The following is a 16,900-nucleotide window of genomic DNA, read 5'->3' as shown; positions in this document are numbered from 1 at the left end:
GAGAATCAAACCGGCGTAGTTCGGGCGTATCATGAATAGAGAAAATCAAATAAACCTAGAAATCAAGAATACGTATTTTTATTATTATTATTATTATTTTTGAAAAGAGATAAAGACTAAAGAAAAATATATATTTTTTTTAGGAAATATTTGGGACTATTAGTCTGAATTTATAAAAGGGGTACTATGAAAGAAACAACATTTTTCTGAATTATGAATTTTTCCATTTTTGTTTTTACTTTTAAATAAATACCTTCTCTTTTATTTTTTGAAAGTGGTAAAAAGAAAATTTTTATATTATATTTTCTTTTTACTAACTCAAACTAGAAGACAAATTTGTTTTTATTCTCTTTTTTTTTTTTAGAAAAATTCCGGCGAGGTTTCGACACTACTTGGACATTGGTTTTATTTTTCCAAAATAAGTAATTATCTCTCTACGCTGCTATTTTTCTTTTTTTTAGAAACCGGTCAGCATGCGGAACTTAAGCAAATAAATGCACAAAACAGGTAGGAATGCAGCAGGATGGTCTTCTCATTTCAGGTTGCCTGTCCTAGACGGACCCAACCCCTGTGTTGAGCCCCCTAAGTAAAATGCAACATGATGCAAATAAACGTTCCTACTAGGGATCCGGCATGAAGTTTACGTTATACTAGGTTTATAACCTGGGTATTTGTTCTAGACTGTGTACCCGAGCGGACAACTCGAGTCGAGGAGGGGGCTACGTACCGGGGACCCGCGAGATCGTCCGGCTTTGTAACTTGTCCGACCTCTTTCTTATTTCAGGTATTGACACTAACAGAATAGGGAGTCTCGACCAGCGAGCTTCTCCCCGGAGGTAAGAAGAGAAGGGTTTCGGCACAGTTTATATACAATTCAGATAATATCAAAACGGTAAAAGACAACATTTAGCACGTTATGCAAAAATATGTAATAAAGATCAGATAATAAAGCCAAATATAACAATTATTCTAAGCTCGAATTCTTGAACCCTGAACCAGTGGTTCTGGGTTAAGTTCCCCAGCAGAGTCGCCAGAGCTGTCACACCTCCTTTTTGCGCGCCCGCCCCCGAAGGGTTAAATGCGCGGGTGGAGTTTTTTCAATTTAAGTGACAATATTCGAAAAGAGATTATTTATTTAATTCAGAGTTGCCACTTGGGAAAGGTTTGGCTTTTGGTGTCCCAAGTCACCGGTTTATCTTGAATCCCAAATCGAGGAAAAATATTCGACTATCCAAATGAAGTCTGCGAACCAGAAATTAAGGAATTCTGTTGACCCGAGGGAAGGTGTTAGGCACCCTCGAATCCCGTGGTTCTAGCACGGTCGCTTAAATTGTTATAATGGCTAAATATCTGATTTAAATACATGTTATGACTTACGTGCTTTTATTAAGTTTAAACCGCTTTTATTATTATCACTCATTTATAGAATTGCAACGTCGTGAAAAATGCATCTCGAGCCACGTCACAATCAATGCACCCGTGGTCGTCAACACATTTTGACTCCGTTGAAACTTGGATTTGGGTCACATCAATGTGCACCCGTGTTTAAGAAGGTAATTTAATTAAGCCGCGCCTAAAGAGTCTAACGTGTTGTTATCTTTGGAGAAGGCAAGGAAATTCACTATACCGCCCATCTCCAAATTCTAAATGTTTATTTATTGAGGGCCCCGCAATGTGTATCTTTCTTCTAACGGGGCTCATCTCATTATTTAAAAGAGATATCCTAAAGTGGCTACATTTTCTATTATGTTTGTCTCTAAAATAAAAAGGGAAAAGGTACGTGCTAAATTACTTAACCAAATCCGGATTTCCTGTCAATCATTTGATTCATTTGGTGAATTGTTTGCAAGATGAAGAATGCAGTATCTCGTGGAACCTGTCTTCAATTTTAATGAAAATGACATACAAGCTGGTGAAACGCTACAACTACTCCAAACATTTCTTGAGTTGAATTTAGCTAAACTTATTTAGGCAAGATTAAAGGAATTAACTACTAGGCGTTGTTACTAATGGGATTTGAATGTGATCTTATGTACTGCCTAACGAGACCCAGCAAAAGGACTAAAATAAAACAAGGCAGCATAGTATAAGTTTGGAGTATCCATACCCCGTATTAACAAACAACTACAAACTAAAACATGAAGGACTAAGCTCAGATGAGTGTTAGTTAACATACACTTTCGTACTATTGAATTGTAAACTAACAACTACACAGGCCCATTAATATACCATGAATATTACAACAAATAACTTTGAACTTCTTCAACCTTTTTCATTTCATGCTTTCAAACTGTTTCGGTTACACCAATATGGGACTTGAAATGTGTACCTGGGAGATGCTTACAATGAAGAAAGCAGGAGAGTCAGTTGAGCAGCAGTGCAAACGAAACAGTAGCAGTAGCAGATAAATAGCAGCAGGACAAATTCCACTGCAAGATGCAATTATAGACGAGGGAAAAGGCCAAATGATGGAAGCACACAGTGTAGTAGAAATAGAACTCCAGACAATCCAATTCCGAGATAAACCAATGCAACAAACACTACCAGTAATCTCGACTGAAACTTAGAAGAAACAATACTACCTAACAGATTGACAGCAGATGAACTTCAAACAAAACCAAAGTTTCTGATTTCCTTGTCTGTTTTTTATTTCTTGCTCTCTTTCTATCCCTATCTATCTCTCTCTCTCTGTGCATTTTAAAATCCAGAACCAGTCCCTCAATGTTTATACCTTCCTTGTTTTACTTCTCTGTCTTGTGTTATTATCGAAAATCTCCCTGTATCTGTCTCCTGTATGTTCTGTGTGTATTAATATGTATGTATTTCAGCTCTCTCCTCTCAAATCTATATCCTCTAAAACTGATGGAAGTCCTTTTCTTTTATAAGCCTAAAGTATGCCCTTTAACAGCCTGTTCATCAATCACCCAAACACCCTCTCATGTGCCCTCTCTTTTTCAGTTTCCACTCAAACATTTTAGTATACAAACCTCCCATGTGATCTGTTTTCTTTTTCCACTTAATTACTTAAAAATAAAACCCTCCCATGACATTCCCTGACAGTCCTCTTTCCCATTTTATTTACTAAAAGCAAACATGGGCAGCAGGAATATAATCTGACAAACATGCTGTCAAACTATTTTAATTCAAAAAGGGCCTTTATGCACATGTTGTGCACAAGTGCACATGCCATCAATTCAGATTGCAATTACAGACCAAACCTTAGGTTTCTGAAATCACATTAACAACTATAAGTAACTAAACTTAGTTCTTAATTGATTCAGGCAATGTTTAACAGAAGCAAATCGATTTATTTTGTTCAGACAGTTGAAACTAATTGACGACACATGTCGACTCGACTATATTAGTTATAACACATACAATCGAAACCAAAATCAAACATTTAACAGTATAGGACACATGATTCGAATTGTATTTACTAAACAGAATTGTATCCGAGGAATCAGTTAATCAGTTCAAATTTGAAATTCAACTAATTGCACAACAAATACATACATACACATTATCAGAACAAGTAGAAGAAGAAACTCAATCAAACAACAAAGGTTCAGGCAAGGTGGGTAGGGCACAGTTGATCAAACTCAAAACACAGATTTCACGAAACATGAACAGCCTTTAGAACAATCACATGGACTAAAACAAATAAAGAAAAGAAAGCAAAACTCACCTTAAAATCCGAAAAATCAAAAGACCCTAGCTTGGACTCGAACAGACCTTTCTTAAGGCTGAACGGACTTTAATCGAAGTGTTTCTCAGATGAGAAACACTTCGATTAAGGTCCATTAGACCTTAATCTCTTCGGCTTGAACAAGACACGGACCATCGACGAGGAACCCTATGGTTCCAAAAATCAGATCTGGGATTCATGCTTCCCTGGTCAGATTCGGACCAAACCAAGCATGGTTTGGTCACGAGGGGGGTCTGGGGAGTGTCTGGTGTGAAACTGGGGTTAAACGGTGTAAGTCAAGTTTTGCTCGAATCTTCAAATGAAGATTCGAGGACCTAGAGGATGATTCGAACTAAAAAGACTACAGATCCATGTTCAGGGTGTCAAGGTGGTTTTAGGGTGTTAAGGTGAAGGTCATCGGCGTTCATGCCGCCGGGATTAACGGCGAGGGATAGGGGGGCGGCTAGGGTTTCGTGGGGAAGGAGATGAAGATGGAAGCTGGGGTATTGGATAGGGGGGTAGGGTATGGTTGGAAGGTTATATATGGGATGGGTGGGTTGATCTCGGCCATTGGATGAGGCAAGATGGAAGGCCCAGATCTTTCATCTGATGGGGAAACGGTGTCGTTTCGTCCTAAAGGGGTTTGGGTCGGTCCGGGTGGAAACGGGTCGGGTTCCTCAGTGGGTTATGGGGAATTGATCTTGGCCGTTGATTAATTTGAGATCAACGGCCCAGATCGGACTGGATTAAAACGGTGTCGTTTGGAACCCCCCTGAGGCCAGCTGGTCTGGACCGGGTTTACATGGGGTTTGGGCTGAGTTCGTTTGGGCCAATTTGTTTAAAATTGGCCCAAGTCCGAAAAAAGATTTTTTTTATTATTATTATTATTTTATTTTCTTCTTTATTTTTTAAAAACAAAACCTAAGTAAATCAAATTAAAATTAAATAAACACTTAATACAATTATTTGCACACACATTAAAATATTTTAAAACAGGTAAAATCAAACAAAAACAAAATCACGGACAAAGATGCCTATTTATGATTTTCTATTTAACAACTGGATTACGGTTCAAATTATGCATGACACATACATTTTTTTGTATTTTGTTTTAATAAAATAAAATGGGCAAAAAAAATCATAAATAATTAACAAAGTGCCATGTAAAAATCCAAAAATTGTACAGCAGGACCAATTGTTATTATTTTTTATTTCTTTTGGAGCGATTGTCGCGCGAAACAAAAATCACGTGCTCACAGCGACAGGCAATAAAAAATAGGACTTTAGCAAATAAAGAAGAAAAGAAGCAATTAGAGGCTCAGGTTTACCTCCACAAATAATGCATATAAGCAGCACGACTCAAGCACAAATAAGGGCAGTATTATTAAACAGGATCCTAAGGCATGATGTCTAAGTGAATATCAAAACATAGAAGATAGGAAGTTTATTTTATAAACTCAGAAGCAGTGGCCCTATCAGTTTGCATACAGATTTTAAGTATGTTAACCATTAAACAGTAAACACATAAAGAGGTAGTTTCCAGTTTTATAAAAATTTGATTACCTAGGACTTGCCTAGGCGTGGGATCATGCACAAGATTTACTAGAGTTATTAAAAACAGTTTAGAAGTTATTATACCTAAAGTATGTTGTTATAAGCTTTGTAAATCTGAGAATACATTGAGTTATTACCAGTCTATTTAAAATAGTAGAATCCGAGGTGATATCATCTTAGATCCTTTTTTCATGCATCAGTAATTTAACTAGGTGTGACTGAGCGAGTATGAACGAGATCCTAAAATAGGGTATCTAATATGCACATATAAAATGCAGAATGATTTATATGCAAAATTCCTGAAGCGTGATTTCTAAATGCAGAGAGAGTTGCAACATTGTTAAGCATGATTTCCAGATGCATAGGAGTAACAGTTTTGTGTTAATGCTTTTATTTAGCCTAGAAGCAGGATTCTAAGCGATAAATAAGGTCAAAATGAGATGCTGAAGCAGTAAACCTAAAACATGATATCTAATGCATGACATGCTTTGAATGTGTTGGTCCTAGACAGGGATTCTAATGCGCATATAGGAAATGTAAACCTAAGGCATGGTTTCTACCCATTGACATAGATAACATATAAAACTACCCTCCCCTTTTCACCAGCCAACCCCAATATTCATTTACAATAGTTATTACAAACCAGTATTGAAATGAATTACATAAGTAGAAAAATAAAATAAGAAGTTACACTATAGAGAGCCTGAAAACAGGCCCAGATTTCCAGAACCTCAAATGCCCAGATGTTTCATAGCCTTTCTCATATCCGGGTGTGCCAAAGTTCCCTAAGGACCTCAAAGATCCCGGGCGGTGCTCACACCCAGATTTCACAACCATAACTGAGTATGTGCAGTGTGGAAGAGTCAGCTCTAATGCATTAGAGTTCAGAGGGATCCCTAAGCAGTCACACATTGGAGGGGCAGAACTTAAGGACCTAAGAGTGGAGTGAGAGTGCTTGACATAGTTTTGAAAAGGTTTAAGCAGGAAAGCAGTGTGAAAAGAGACTTAGTTGAAATAGTTTTGTAAAAAAGAGAGTTGTTTAGTAAAACAACTTTTGAAAACAGTTATGGAATTAAGCAAATAGCAGGTCAGTCAAAAAAGTTCAGCAACACTTAGAGAACAAACCTTCACATAGGGTCAATTGGGGTTGGGTACAAATAGAGCATGTATGGTGAACACATAACAGGCAGAAGTCATTCGCACTTGGTGCATGTAGTAAGACATAGATTCAGGAGTGTTAATTAGAACATAAATATAGAACCAGAGATGCTTTAGGGAGATTCATGGGGGTTGGGAGATAGTAGAGTATAGGATTTTATACTAAACATGGCGGATCATAATATTAAGACAACTTGGGACAATAATCCAATAGGTGCATACTAGAACTAGGCAACAATATACAAGCATTAAACAGAGTAAAGTCAAGTTACTGTTTCAAAAGAGCATGTTGACCCTAAAGAGGTAAGATATCGCTAGCATAATTAGATGAAGCAAAAGAGATTAATTACATGTTGAACAACAAATTCATAGGTAGAAACAAATCAGGAACATGATGAACTAAAGTAGTAAAAGAAACATATTATTTTTGGGACTTGAATTGAAATCAGAATATACCAGTATAGAGATAGTAAATACAAAGTGAAGAATAAGAGAGCACAATAATTAGTCTTGGCTTGCAGCCGACTAATTTAGAATAGTAGCAAGTAACAAAGAAAGAAAGCAGAAAGCTTTTTGAGTGTGCGAGAGTTTTTGAACCAATGTGTTCGTGTGTTTGTGTTAATGAGAGAGTATGTATATATAGTTTGAAACTAGGTAGAATAATAAGGTAAGAATCAAATTCAAGCAGTAATTATGGGGACTCAAAATCTATCAGTATAAAATCAATGTAAGTACTCCTCAATTAAGGGAGTTAATTTCAAACGGTAAAGACAAATAAGGAAAGATATCACATAAGACTGGAACATAACACATAAGGAAATATTTTCAGGCATAGTAAGTATAGAACAAGTAATTAGGCTAGGTTCGGAAAATATAATTAAGGAAAGTACTTAAGAATCGATTAACAACATAGTCGACCAAAAAATAAGGCAAGAAAATATCTTAGAGGTTGAAAATCAGTAAGGAAATCATCACAAGAGATTTGTGAAATGTATCAATTACAGGAAATTAGGGATTCAAACAGGAGTAGTAATGATTAAGGGGAGATTAACACAAGTCTCTATGCATACACGGAATAAACATATAATAGGCAAGAAGAGGCAAAAAATCAGAAACCCTAATGAGCACAATAGTAAAAATCACATAGAATCAGGGATTCAACTAGAAAAAATAGTAATAATTAGAGGAATTGACAGAATAAACATAATATAAGAGGAAGAAGCAAAAAACAGAAACCCTAATGGACATAATAGGGTAAAATTACAGAAACTCAGAACGTTCATGAGAAACAAGCACCCGTACGAATCAACTCATTAGAGACAGACTCAGAGCCCAGGATTAGGACCAAGGGACTTAGGATTTTAACATAATAAATCAGATAAAAGGGGGAAAACATGAATAAACGTTTAAACGTAGTAAAAATGATAGAATAATACGGAAAATCAGAAGGAAAAGTCATTTTGAAAAGGGGTTAAGAAACTCTAGTTTGATGATGAAAAGGCATTTTTTGAAAAATCAGAGAGATTCTTAAGAAAACAGTAAATATAACTCAAAATATACTCATTTCTGTGGTAGATCTGAAGAATCCAGAGATGAATTAGGGTTTTAGAGAGAGATAACCCAGAGATAAAGAGATTCCGGCTCAGAAGCCATGGATCTAGCCGGAAAATATAAAGATCTTACTCAGACGGCCAAGGGTGGCCTGCGAACGGCATGAAAAGGCCATGGGTGTGAGTTGAATAGCCTCTGGTCCCCTTTAGGACCTCAAAGTAGCAAGGATCCGGCATGTGAGGGAGCCATGGAGGCTAGGGATGGTGGTTGAGCCACCATTGTTGCCGGCGAGCCAACGGCCGGTGAGAGGAGCTTAGGGTTTAGCAGAGAGAGCTTGAGAGAGATGAGAGGATGTAACGGCGGAGAAGAAGAGAGAATGAGAGAATGGAAATGAGGGTTTGGGGGTAGTCTTTTAGATTAATTATGGTATGGGTGAATCTAGTCCGTTGATCAAAATTGATCAACGGACCAGATTAAACAAGAAAATGGGTCGGAGGATTAATAGATTGGGTCAGGGATGTTTGGGCTGATTTAATTGGGTTTGGGGTCTGGTTTAATTAGGCTAGAATTGAAATGAAAGTAGGCTATTTGTCAAATACCCAATTAAATTAATTAGAATAATTTGTAAAAATAGCTAATAACCACAAAAAATAAATTTCATGCGTAGAAAATTATTTAAAATGGTTATTTAGTATTTCAAAATATAATTGACTAATTTCCAGTCAAAAATAGTATAAAATTATATGTTTGGGCTATAATTGTAAAGTTATTGCAATTGTAGCCAAACGATACCAATTTGGCTAATTATGAAATAATTTTGTTTAAATAGGACTATAAATAATAAATTAAATCAAGAAATACTTTTGAAATCATTTGTAATGCCATTTTGTAATTATTTCTTGGAAATAAAATGATGGCTAAATTAATAAAAAAACATAGGAAAATTGTGGAAAATATCAATTGCTAATCAATGCATGATTTTGAAGACATATATGCAATTTGAAATATTTTTTGGGAAAAATTGGGTATCAACACTTGTGAGATACCCAGATGGTGCACTCTAAAATAGTACAGCAAGATATGAGTACTACAAAAATAGGCACTGGAAGCCTGGAATGGATAAATATTATCTTAGTATAGCTCTGTCCGTGGTAAAGAGAGAATGTTAGGTAAACTGAAGAGCCAGTAGATGGACCAAGGGAAGCTAAAAGAAAAGGATGTCTTGTTGGAGTTTTACAATAAAGTGGTAGACAAAAATGTTAGCAGGGAAATAAGAAGAGTGTTAATGAGGAATTAAGAGTAAGATGTGATACATGGAAGATAACGGTAGGTCAAAAAGATGAGTCTATTGTCAAGTAAAGGAAAATACGAGAGGTGACAGACCTTGAGATAACAAAAGAGCATAAGCCATAAGTCATATCCTCATTTCGAGAAATAAGTTCGTGACTCTAACGTGATTACCAGAAAGAAAAGTTAGACCCCAGAGTAATAGCAATCAGTATGGATTAGTGAACAAGATAAACTAAACATGAATTAGGGATTGAGTGATTTGATAATGGTCGACATCATGAGAATTTCATATTGCGTTCTGGCAATAATAGAATGGACAACAGAAGAAAATTCATGAGAAATTCAGAGAATGGTCATTCAGGAAGACGCTTCCCTAAAGCAAGCAATGTGAGCAAAGTTAAGCTTAAGGGATTGTAGGTGCCAATTATACTATGTGTCACCCTCGCGACTAAGGGATTTTTTATCCTTGGTATAGAAGTATTACCGTAAGGCGATTAAGGGCCATCGATGATGTGAAAATACGCCAAGGAGGAAGAGGTAAAACATCTATCGGTAGATCGTTGTGGCTCCAACCTTAATACTCCCCTAAAAGGGGGATATGGAGTGATATGGCATTAAGCCAGAATTAAGAGGTTCTAATAACTATGGAATAGTAAAGGAAGAATGCGATAAAAAATGAGAAAAGAATGACATTGAAGATATGCTACAATTCTAGAGCATTATGCAAGCACGACGTCAAGGAAATGAAGTAAAGGTTCCTATCGGGGATACTATTGATAGATAAGGAGCCAGTGCGAGACGTAAGTTAATACAAAGGAAATGACCCAAGAAAGATTACACAAAATATTGATATGAGAACGGGCCAACAAGTAGTTATTAATTGATTCAAAAAGAGCCTAGTTATGACTAGACAAAAGATTACAGACAAATCAGTAGATCATGGAATATAAATATAGTGAACCCCAACATGGAGAATTCGGCCTCGCAGTAATGTCATTATAATGCTTGGGACATATTCAAATAGGAGTCGGGGTAGTTAAAAGACTTATATGGAAGTCATGGGAATAAAAGAGAGTGACGCTGGGAAAGACAATCAAAATATCAGTTTAGAGGCAACCCTAAAGGCACAAGAGCATGGAGGTAAGCAACTACGGATAATTATAGGCAATAAATGACATCAAAAGCGTAATAATATCACCACTTTACAAGATTCAGAGGGTCCTCCCTAAATACTACGATGAAAAGCTAGCTGAGAAAGTAAGGAAGAAGGCTTCAACCTAAGCTCAGTGACCTAAGGAGGGAATGGTCATATAACAACATTCTCACAACAACATTGTATGCACTCCATAAGAAAATGGCACCTACCATGGCTAATGAACGGGAAAGTAAAATCAAAAATGTTATCCAAGATTCTATATGTTGTACGCAATTCCAATACATGTGGGCTCTAAGATAAGCTAAATATGCACACGAAAGGGGGAAGAATGACCAGGAAAGGTAAAAGCTTACATCCAAAGAAAGCTGAGAAGGAACAAAAGGAATTATTCGATCAGTAATCCAGAGTTAGTTACGTTATGGACACACTTAAGAGTTAGGAGTTTTGTACATGCAGCATATACAGCCGTAGAAGATTCTGGTATATTTTAAAAGAAAAAAAAATTGAGTCCAAGGCATAGATAAAGGATTGAGTTGTTAGAAGATAGTATCATGGATATTCCCTAACGCCCATGAAAGGCTAAGGTAATGACTAATACCAAGAGTTGCATATAGGAAGATAGTTTAAGCTCTCACCGAATCATCTAAAGAGGTGTAAGTATTATAATAGAAGTTCAAGTTGTGAATGTGACTTGTACCTATGTGGAAGAAAGGTCATGAAAGATATAGAAGATGTAATGTGAGATTTTAACTAAGTAAGTTAAAGCTGAACAACGTACGAGATACTCAAATGCAGATGGTTGTGAATAGTCCATACTTCGGATAGAGGGCTAGAAATGTGAGAATTCAGTATCCAGGAATAATAGCATCATCGGCAGTGGAATACCTTCCAGCCTATGGTTTCTAGGTATCGAGAGACCTAGTCAAGAGAATAAAGGAAAGTTAGAGATGATGTGATGTCTCGCTTAATGTTACAGAATAACATAAAAAAATTTATGGAGCAAGCAAGCTGAAAGAAGGTTGCAAGTAGTATAAATAGATATGTATAAGTCGCAAGCTAAAGTATGGTATTGTCTGATAAGTTGGTATTTTACCAACTTATCTCTTCTTAATACTTAGGCTTTTATATGATTTTGATGAGAAATTAAGACATTTTCTGAGGTTTATTAACATATTTCAGATATCATATGATTTGGAGAATATATAGAAGAAAACAAGTCAAAAAGTGCTAAAAAGGAAAAATGGACCACTGTCAGTGATTACCCTATGCGATCGCAAGAAACTATACGCGATCGCATAAGTCAACGATGGCAAAGCTACGCGAACGAGTGAGAATAAGTGCGAACGCGAAGAAGGAAGTCTGGTCAGCGGCTGGTCAACTGAGCTATGCGAACGCGTGACACTGTACACGATCACGTAGCTTGGAGAAATTATTCACCGCGAACGCATGAGGATATACGTGAACACATAGTGTATTTTCTGGGCAGTTCTGGGCAGAAATGGAATTTTACGTTTTTAATCCTCAAACCTTTTAATACACGAGCTAGCAGATCTTTGGGATATCTTTTGGCATATTTTCAGTTTCAAAGACTTGAGAGAACAAGTTTTGGAAGCTAGGGTTACACACACACTTTGGTCTTAAAGATTTGAAGCCTTTGGTTGAGAATTTCTTACCCATTTATGTTCATTTCTTTATTTCCTTGCTTTGTATTATATATCTAAGTGTGTAGTATTTTATTCAACATTTGAATCTTATTTATGGAAATATTCATGTTTAAAGTGTGGATTAAATACCTTGTCGTGCTTATGTATTGAATGATTTTTATCTCTTTATGAAGTGAGTTATTGTTTCTTTAATTATTCTTGTTCTTTAATGTTTCCAAAGGGATTAGCTAACCCTAGGACTCGCCCATTAACTCCGAATTAATTTTGGGAAAGATTATTTGGGGTTGGAAAATATTAATTAACAAGAACTTGAGGCTTTAACTCTCATTTTATAGATTCTACCTAGGGATAGGATTGAACTATTTGTAGCCATATCCGGATGTGCTTAATCTCCTAATTGTTTTAGGGATAATTCAATTGGGAAGTCTTGTTAGTCTTCGGAAGAAGCTAATATAGAATTATTACCCGAGGCTAATTAACATAAACTCGCTCATATTTGTAAAATCGTGAAATACATTGGATCGTTACTTGAGTGTAATTCCCGATGCATCCATACTTGTAGCCATTGATCATTTTACTTACTTTCTAGGTTAGTTTACATTTTCGCATTTTGGTATAAATATTTTCTTAAAACAAACCTAAGTGTTTGGCATTGCATAACAAGTGATAATTCTCTTACATTCCTAATTGCCTACATATTGTTCTCTGTGGGATTCGACCCTGACTGATAGTTGGATAAATTATATTGCATGCGACCGTATACATTTACTTTTTAGTAGTGGATTTGAACGTCATCAAAATTCGTTCCGTTGTCGGGGAACAATTTGCCATAGTTTAGGTTGTTTGAGAAATAAGCGTAAGTACTTTGGTCCAAACTTGTGAATATTTGTGTAATTAATTTTTCTTACCTTGGTCTATTTTTCTTGTTTATTTCTCAATTATTTTCTTAGTTTTGAAAAATGGCATCATATAATGAAAATTGGTCGGATGGTAGTTGTTCATACTTTGATGACCCATATCCTTATTGTGGAGGACCACACTCGTGGAAAAATTATTTAAATTCTCTCTGGGGTGGATTGTGCGCACAATCTCAAGCCCATGAGTGGAGTATTTGTGATATGTGTGATTGTCAAAATGGTCATTGTGATGATTTTGATTATTTGTCCTTCCCTTCCCCAAGCCCCCGCTATAATGATTCTACTTTATGTGATGAAAATGATAGGGCTATGGAAGTAGAAGAGGTTGTGCATAGTCAAAATGGAGAGTTCAAGCTCATGTTAGAATGCTTAATTGAAGGAGTAAACAAAGAACAAAGTGCATTGGAGGAGCTCTTGGAAAATAGTCTCCAAAATGACTTGGCACTTGAAAAGTTGCACTCACAAATGGGAGAAATGCTTGAAGCTTTAGAGGTCCAAAAAGCCTCGGAAGTTAATGATAGCCAAGAATTTTCCTTAGATGTGGAAGCCGAAACTCCTTCTTTAGCGCTTGATCAAAACCAAGAAGAACTCTCAAATGCTCAAAGTGAGAAGATGATGTTCATGTAATAGACCATTCTTGAAAATAAGGAAAAACATAACTTTGCACTCGAGGACTTGAAACAAAGCTTGACTCACAATGATGAACATATCCGCACTTTGGAAGATCAAATAAAAATATTGGTTGAGGCTCACTATGCCCACCAACTTGAGAGTGTGGAAGAAAGTCAAGAAGAGTCCGATTTCGAGAAAGAAAGTGAGCTCTACTTTGATGAATCAAGAATTGAACATCTGCCAACGAACTCCATGAGTGTTAATGATGCCGAGAAAAAATATAGATTTAGAGTCATCCGGTGTAAATGAAAATTTGGTTGAGATTGACTCTAGTTCGGGGGAAAAAGAGGATGTCAAAATCCGGGAAGAATTGGAATTTGGAGGTTTGATGTCACATTCCAAGCATTTTTTAACATTGGAATTGTGTGATGATATGGGAATTGAACTACACGAGTCAATGAGGGATTGCAAGGAGGAAAGGCAAAAACCATACATCTTACAATTTGAGGGAAAAAGAAGGCAAAATGACATTCCTCACATGAAAGCCAAGAAATGCAAAATGAAGAAATTGAGGTTTGGCTTGATCATCAACTTACCACCCCCTACCGCTCGTGATCACAAGCTTGATTCCAAGTTGGGTGCCCAATTCATATCGTCCAAGTGGCGAGAAAAGTGGTAAAGTTGAGTTGCGTCGTGCCACGATGTTAAATGCAGCCCTTGGTGGGAGGCAACCCATCATTTTTCAAAATTTTTAGTCATTTTTGAATTTTTGTTTTTAAAATAGCTTATAATATTGTTTCTAACCAATCTGCCAAATTTCAAAATTTTTGGAGTAGATTTGATCAGGTCGGAGTGACCGGGCAGCCAAAAATAGTAGCTGGTGCAAAATTGCAGAACAAAACACTGCCCAAAAATTCGGGCCATAAAAGTCTTCCATCAACCAAGCATCTTTGTCAATAAGCTTACCTCCATATATTTCATCCCTATATGTCATGTTGAGAGAACTAAACACACACTAAGAGAAAATATCAAATATTTATAAAAATAAAAATATATAAAAAAATTGGATAAAATTAAAAGTCTAATCTAGAAAAATAGCTAATTTTTAAGTCCCCGACAATGATGCCAAAAACTTGTTGCGGACAAACGCACGCGCAAGTATACGCGGTCCTCAAAGTAATAAAGGGACTAAAAGTTGGATGTCGAACCCACGAGGACTTATGATTAACTTTTAGCTAAATTAGACTATCCTAACTATCTAAACGAGAGTTAAACTAGAAGTATTTGATTTTAAACTAATTAAAATAAAGAAAAACAAATAATGAAATTTGAATAGAGGAAGAGCAGATTTATATGTTATCAATGTTATGAAAATGATCTAGGGTTATGGGCTATCTAATATTCCTATTGTATTCTTCAATTAAATTGACTAACTAATTTATCTAGCTTATTGGTTGACAGGGTTAATATCGCTCATAAGAATATGTCGAGTTCTTACTCGCCTATTCAAGCTAACCTAACGCCCATATGTTTATGGAATTAGAACTAACAAGAACACATTCATAATTCCTATACATCAACCAAGCAAGGCAATTAGGTATATGTCTATCCTAACCGCGAATCTGTTTCCTGATGCCCAGGTTCAAGAACTTGCTCTACTTAATCCTACATGCAATCTAGAATTCCCACTTTCGAGTTCAACTCTAGATTCGTAGATAGTATTCAATTGATGATCAAACAATCAAATAATTAAGCACAGGATTGAATAAATAAACCAATACGATAAACTGAGAAATCAAAATCAATATTCGAATAATAATAGTCATGAAAGAACCACAATATTAGAACGTGAAGTTTAGCTCCACATAGCATGGTAGTCAAACAACAAATCATAAAAAGAAACATAAAAAATATTAAGTTTGATGGAAGAAAAGATGAAACCCGGACTCCACAACGGCTTTGTGCTTGTGTTTTCCTCTCAAAAAACATCCTTCTCTCTCAAAATAGGTTTAGATTGGCTTTTATATGAGTTGGAGGCGTCCTAGGGTCGAAATAACCGAGTCCTAGTCGAAATAGGACATGTTTACGTTTTGAGCGTCCAGGCCAGCGTGGGGCGCTGGCCCTGGCGCTCAAATTTTATACATTCTCTAAATTGCACCACAGACAGCACCCCACGCTAGCTGTGGCCCTCAAATTTCACTTTTTGCCTTTTTTTTTCCAATTTCGCTCCAATTCTCGCCATTTCGTCCCAAATTGCATCCGAATGATTCCTACACATAGAAATATCACAAATGAGCACAAATTATCATATTATACATCCGAAATCTATGAGACATGAGCATAATGTGAGGTAATACATATCAAACTATGCATACATTAAGCCAAACATCAGCACCCCAATTCCTTGTTAGCCTGAATTTCCTAGACTTAGTCTCTGTTTCTCAAGAAGAGCCTAAGTCGAAAAGGCAGAAATCAATGTTTGCAACCACCAATTCAACAATTAAAGCATAAATCAAGCTAAATATCATTAACCCATAAATATTTAAGCCCTAAAATTGAAGACCCATTAAATACTCACATTAGGGTTGGGTCACAACCCTAGCTAATGGGTTTAGCTACTTATATTCAAAGAAGAAACCAAAGATAGAGATGAAATATAAGCCATAAAAAATAATTACAAGAGTAAAATATAAGATTAATTGCTAAAGATGTTCTAAAATTACGCAAAAAGGTAAAAAACGACTGTTCACATTCTCCACAAAACAGCATATACCCTAAAAATCTAAAGAAAAAAAACTATTTATACACAGCTAAATTTTTCAAACAAAATTGCCCCTACGGAGATTCCGCTGACAGCGAAAAATAGGTCGCCTCAGCGCTATGACTATCGCAGACGTGCAAAAGCAAGCGCGAACCGCGGTTCTTCTCTTCTAAGCTGGATCTGAACTTGAGTCCGCAGGGAGCGGAAAAACACCCGCCTCTGCGCTCCTTCAACCGCGGCCGCGAAATATGTTCGCTGACCGCACCTTTCAATTTGAGCTCCGAACCATAGTCCTCTGAATCTTAATTCCGCTGAGGGCGAGAACTGGACCGCGGTTGCGTTAGACGATACCGCTGCCGCGCAATTTCACCGCGGGCAGCGGTGACTATTAAGCCCAAAAAACCTACCTCTCTGAACCTTGTTACCGCTAAGAGCATAGTTAAGACCGCCTCAGCAGTGGACCCTCCGCGTCCGCGTCTGTTTCTTTATTGTCAGCTCTTTTGACTCAACTTTGAACTTGTGCAGGTTTCACTCCTTTGTGAGCTGATTTTG

The sequence above is a fragment of the Nicotiana tabacum genome, chromosome 1, assembly GCF_000715075.1.
Source record: "Nicotiana tabacum cultivar K326 chromosome 1, ASM71507v2, whole genome shotgun sequence".
Lineage (NCBI taxonomy): Eukaryota > Viridiplantae > Streptophyta > Magnoliopsida > Solanales > Solanaceae > Nicotiana > Nicotiana tabacum.
This window is presented reverse-complemented; position numbering follows the sequence as displayed.